The sequence below is a fragment of the Vicugna pacos genome, chromosome 12 (genome assembly GCF_048564905.1).
Source record: "Vicugna pacos chromosome 12, VicPac4, whole genome shotgun sequence".
NCBI lineage: Eukaryota > Metazoa > Chordata > Mammalia > Artiodactyla > Camelidae > Vicugna > Vicugna pacos.
In genome coordinates, this window is record NC_132998.1 from 61294835 (window position 1) to 61300834 (window position 6000).

Below are 6000 nucleotides of genomic sequence, written 5' to 3' on the forward strand. Positions count from 1 at the left end.
TATTCATTTTTATATTCTTGTATCTTGTTTTCAGTGCCTACTGTCAAGAAATACTCAAATGATATTTTAATATTGAAAATAAAGACTGTATTTTAGAAAACAAACAAACAAAAAAAAACAGACTACATTATGCTCTGTTTTATTAAGCAAACAGATAAATATACAATCATGGGAATAAATACAAGTTAATATATAATTTGAGAAGTTTTTGTTGTCTTGTGTTTTTAACCAAAATACCAAAATCTGTACTCTTAGATGGCCATCGTCCCTCAAATAGTGACCTTTGGAACTACACGTATGCCAAGAATGTTGTATTGTACAGAATACTTTTGAGAATTCCTTGTTTAAGATTATCTCCAGTCAGCATAGCATAATTGTTTGAATACTAAAAATCTGAAGGAATTCCTACACAGCCATCCCAGGGACCACCACTGGGCCCATCTGGAATCAGTTTTCAGGCACTGACATGCTTTCAGGTATGTAAAGGATCACTGCCAGGGCCATAAAGAAAGATCTCTACCTGTGGAATGCAAAGTGACTTCATAACTAAGGCACTGTTGCACTGCCTTCAAGTATGCAGCCGCACTTCCAAACAATCTAATTGGAAAAAAAAACTGAGGCAGCACTATCGCTGATGTAAATGTGGTCATTACCCAAATAATCAACAGGGTGGCCTACACAAAGCCACCAGCACAATCTGATGGCAGATAAGGCAGGCCAAAGTCAGATGGGAGGTTCAGGTAAGGATGGCCAGAGAGCACTTGGTAAATGCTACTGTGATCTCTATAAACACAGGCGCCTTTACTATTATTTAAGGAACCTATGCCATAGTTTTGATATTTCATAACATCCTGGAATCAACTGATGACCCAGTCAGAAGCAGGAAACCTGAGCATCATGTCCTTGACTTGGTCTGCACAGACTTCCAAGTGAATAAAGAAATGAGAGAATTAAGGACAAATGCACCTCAGCTCCCACCCCAGAAATCACTGGCCATCAGTGATCTGGACTAGGCATCCAGGACCAGAGAAAGCCAACTTTATCTCCCAGCAGCAAGCTGTGTTCAAAACCCAGAAACTGTTTTTTGCATTTTAGATTATTTAAATATTATGACCAAACTTACACATTTGAAACTGAAAGTAATAAAATTCCAGTTCCCCAACAGCATGAGCTAAGAGTGACATTTCCATTCAAATGAGTTTTTATTCTTCTCCAAAAAAAGTGAATTAAGAGTGCAGACCTAATCACTCATCTACTCCTCTGTGTTACACTACTTTCCCAAGTAACAAATATCGTCAGCCTAATGGCCAGTTTCTTCTAAGATTCAAGACAATTGTCAAAAGAAAAACACACCACAGAAAAGTTTTTGATGCAGGGGTCTCATATCTCAACTAATATAACCTCTCCAAGGAGATTGCGAAACTCTAGAATTAAGTTTAAATACACACAGATTATTGTTTCCCATGTGAATCAACAGAAACCCCAGTTGCACTGGCTTCCATTCAATGCCTCTATGGAGAGGCTGCAGGCAGGCTTGTGTATCAAGTGGAATAAAAACTTTCAGGCAAGAAGGAGAGGTCCGGCATTTCAACAGAGCCCACCTGGTTCGTTCCCTTGCCCTCCAACCTGGCGATTTTAGGAGGGTTAAAACAGAACTTCAGCATATTCGGATAACTGGAGAGGAACTGACCGCAGAGAAGGGAAGGAACTGGTATGAGTTCACCGCCTGTGGCCCAGGTTTAAATTCTCTGAGCTGGCCTCCTGATTTTCATCAGGACAGCCAGGGAGTGTTTGGTAAACAGTGTAATGAGTAGCCGTGGAGACTCTGAACAGCCAACCCTCCTTAACCACAGAAGCACAGGACAGTTGGGGTAAAAGAGAGAAGACAAGGCCCAGGAATGGTGCACACACCCCAGCTGAAGGCCACCCAACCGGGGAGCAGTATCCTCAAAGGCTGCAGCTGTGTGGGACCCCAGGCGACAGCACAGCTCGATCCCCTGACCAGCTTCCTCTAAGAAAACGGACTTTCTCTGGTGGAGCCAAAACCCAAGGAGCCACTGAAACTGAGCAGAAGAAATCACTACCTCTCCAATCCCGGGCCTCTCTGGATGCCCCAGCAGGCTGGAAACACCAGAATAGGACGGGTACATAGGTTTCTAAAAATGACAGTCTGAGAAAATTCTGAGAGGCAAACGGACAAACTCCCTCAGCTTCTCCTGCCTGTTCCCCCAGCCCTAAGACCTGCTCACAGAGGGAGTGCCACCCACCCCACCCCACCCCACCATAGGAGAGGGACAGGGAGGGTGGGAAGGAAGGAAATGGAGGATGGTCATCAAAGCGCCCCAAATCAGCGCATCCGCTTAAGTGTCCTGCCTGCTCTGGCCGCCCCGTCCGCTCCAGACCACACTCGGACCAAGCCCTGCCCTCTAACTGGCGCTTACCAGCCCCCTCTCCTCCGGCGCGGCGGTAAACCCTTGCACCCCTCGGCCTCCCCGCTTCCCCTCCTTAAGTCTCTCCTGAAGTCGTCTACCTCCCCTGCTGCAGCAGCCCTTTGACCCGCCGCGGGCCCCGCTCCCCAACTTCTCCCTCCAGCAAGCCCTCAACCCGAGAACTCGTCCGCTCCTCCGTGGCGCCCCCGCCCCAACCCCAAACCTCTCGGCCCCCAGCCTTCCTCAAGCCCAGCCCACTGGCCCTCTAGATGCCCCGCGACGTCCTCTCCGCCCCCCGGACGCCCCTGGGCGCCCGCTGTGGCCCCTGAACACACCCCCCTCCCACTGCGACAGGAAGTTCGAGCGCCGGCGGCGCGGCCCCAGAGGCTGCCCTTGGGCTCGGAGCGCGGCTCCGGCGCGGCGGCCTGACAGGGCGCGGGCCCAGCCGCCGACCAGCGCCCCGCGTCCGCCCGCTGAGCCCCAACCGTCGCGGAGCGCCCCTCACCTAGGCCGCCGCTCGCCTCCGACACGCCGCGCACCCAGCTCCTGCTGTGACTGCGTTTCCAGTCCCGGCTCCGGCTCCGGCCCAGCTCCCGCCCTCGCTCCGGCCGCGACGCCCAGCCCAGCCCGGCCCTGCCCTGCTCTGCTCCGCCGCGGCCGCTTCTGCCGCCAGCCCCGAGCGCACCGCCCCCGCCGCGCCCGCTGTGCTCGCCCCATTGGCTGCTGGGCTCCGGGCACCGCCCCTCAGTCCCTCTGGGGACTCTGATTGGGCCAGAGGAGTGAAGAGGCGGCACGCCCCCTAGCGCGCCAACGAGACCTCCCCTGGACGTCATTGGAGATGCTTCCTGTCAATCAAAGAGTAAGAGCCTACTTTATTGAGGAGAGGGCGGCTGGGGTCACTCTTCCAGTCGCTCCCGGGCTGCGGCTCCTGAGGTTTACTCTCCCAGACCAAAGTTTTTCAGCTTTGCAAGCGCCCAGAGGTGGGGGCCGAGGCAAAGTAGCCGTGCACTTGAGTGGAAATTCAGGGAAGGTAGACTTTCCTCTCCTACGGCACTTACAGAAGCCAATGTCATCAGGGCTTCCTCAGAGTCAGACAGCAAGAGTATATTCCACTTGAGCCGGCTTAGGTTAAGCAGGACAGAGAGTGGTGTAGGATGTGTGTGTGTGTGTGTGTGTGTGTGTGTGAACAGAATCCACCGGAGGGTTTAGGAAACCGAAGCCAGGTAACTTGCTGGGGGGTGGCCCAGTGTAAATAGAGTAAAATGACAGAGCCAGGTCAGCCAGACCCCAGACTTGCACTGGTTCCACATCACCACCTTGAAAATAGGTACACATCACGAGGATGGCGCAGCTCTATGGAAAAACGCTTAAACTAAAATGTTAAAAGGAAAAGCTAGATACAGAATGGCAGGGACTCTAAAACTGCTACTGCGTGTGAATAAGGACTAGAAGAGAGTCCATATGAAGAAGCAGAGTGTTTTTTCCCTTTCTAAAGTATTCGTTTTGTTGCTTTGTGTTGATGATAATACTTAAGAAGGAGGAAAAAGAAAGGCACCACCACGCTGTGCCAGGACCAGCCACTGCCAATAAGTTCCTGCCATTCCCCAGCACTCAGCCCACAGAGACCACTCTGCTTCCCCAAACACCTCTGGACCATATGTGCAGAACTCAGTCATCGGCCAGGGTCTCCCAGGCCTCTGAGATCTGGATAGATTCCAGGTACTCCACTATTCCACACCCTGTGTAGATCCATAGTCCTTCCCCCGGTTTCTGAACAAGTATCCACCACTTATGCCTCCAGCCTCCTACTCTTGCCCTGTGCTCTCTGGTCCTCGCCATCATCCCTATCTCCATCTGCACACACACTCACACAATCCCCCTTCACTAGTGAGGCTAGTAGGGGTTCCTGGACCCCTGCTGGACACCACAGGGAGGCATTGAGCCTGGCACCACCTGGTGACACAAGATGCCTCCTGAGCTCTTTTGGCCTCTTGGCCCAGAGATCACTACCTGGCCACATGATGCAGGCAGCATTCTCGCCTCTGGGCATTGGCTCTCTTCTCTCCCCTTCCTTATAAGGACAAAAACAAAATTCCTCTCATTTCTTTCAGTAGCAGTTTGACACTTGCTCAACTCTTTGAGCCTCACCTCTGTCCCAGCAGCTTATCAGGGCATTTTTCCAAAGAGAGGTCCCCTTTGCCAGCTATAAGCATCCCAACTTTGACCCCCACAAACATTTCACAATGTTGCAACCAGCTCCCATTAGACCCAGGCAGACCGGGAGCCCAATTCTGCCTCTGCCCTTTCCCCACCGAGAGGCCTTGGGCAAGTCACTGCAGCTCTCTGCACCTCTGTGCCCCAATCTGTGACATGGTGGTGATGACAGAGCCTACCTTACAGGGTTGTGTTGAGGAATAAATGGGCCAAAATGGGTAAAAGCGTGGAGAGTGGCTCTGGACGTGCAGGTGTGAGTGCTCAGTATCTGAGCAGTTAACGTGGTCATCCTTTGTCCCTGTCATTTTGCTCCCTCCTTCCCCCTAAATGTGCCCATTACCTGGGTCTGGGATAAAGGCTAACTGGTCCTTTATTAACCATTTCCCACTAATCAGTCAGGATAAACAGACAGCCCAGGTTAAAACATAGTTTCACAGAGAACAAAACATTCTCCAAAAAAGTTATAACACTCAGATATACTTTTTGTGCAGTGATATATGTGCTTCTTTCAAGAAAAAAAAACTGAAATCTGTTGCAGATAATTCACTCAGTCAATAATTAATCCCAATGTTTAGAATATACAGGGCAGGGGATAGGGTGGGTTCAGGGAAGGATGGATCTGGGTCCTGTTTGTGCTCCTGGGAAAACCCAGCAAGGATGTAGAGGCTAGAGGGACCACAGTGATGCCTGGAGGATGACAATGTTGAAGGCAATGATATTTAACTGAGCCAAGGTGGACAGAAAGGACAAGAGCAAAGGCCCAGAGGCAAGAAATCTCACTGTCCAGGGAGATAGAAGAGTTCTGCTTGGTCAGAGCATGGCAGCTGAGCAGTGAGTACCTACCTTGCTGCTGGCAAGCTGCTTTTGCCACACCAGGTCTCAGTTTTCTTAACAGTAAAATGGGCGTAGTCACAGAGTTCTAGTGCTTAGGGAAAGTGCAAGGATTCTTGAGATCACACCTGTGATTCTCTTAGGCTATAACTAATACAGTCAGTGGTTGTTGAGTGTTTTCTACGTGTTTTGTAAAGCTACTCTTTTTTAAAAATTGTGATTAAAAAAAATGGTTCAAGAACATGTGCTTTACACCGCCTGCGAATATTTTGGAGACACCAGAGTGTTATTGTTATCTGTTAAGGCTAGAGGAACATATTTTTGGATATATCTCGGAATGAAGCTCTCCCCTGCCAAGAAGTGTAAAGATCTGAATTCCTTGTAAATGTGTCATTGATTAGGAGGCAATTACCTTGGACTTTCTCGCTTTGTTTTGTTTTGTTTCACTCTGACCTACACACGTCTGCTCATGTAAAATTGTATCAGCAAGTACATGGCTCAAATCACGTGCACCACGTTCAGCTCA

At 50.0% G+C, this 6000-nt stretch overlaps 1 protein-coding gene across 1 annotated transcript in view; it reads right to left on the bottom strand.

Annotated features, from left to right (window-relative positions):
• Positions 1–3098, bottom strand: part of PACSIN2 (protein kinase C and casein kinase substrate in neurons 2) — a 121620-nt gene extending 118522 nt beyond the window's left edge. The window contains exon 1 of the mRNA XM_072973633.1: positions 2935–3098. The gene's annotated coding sequence lies outside the window, so the exon portion shown is untranslated. The remainder of the gene's footprint in view (positions 1–2934) is intronic.
• Positions 3099–6000: the final 2902 nt, after the last annotated feature.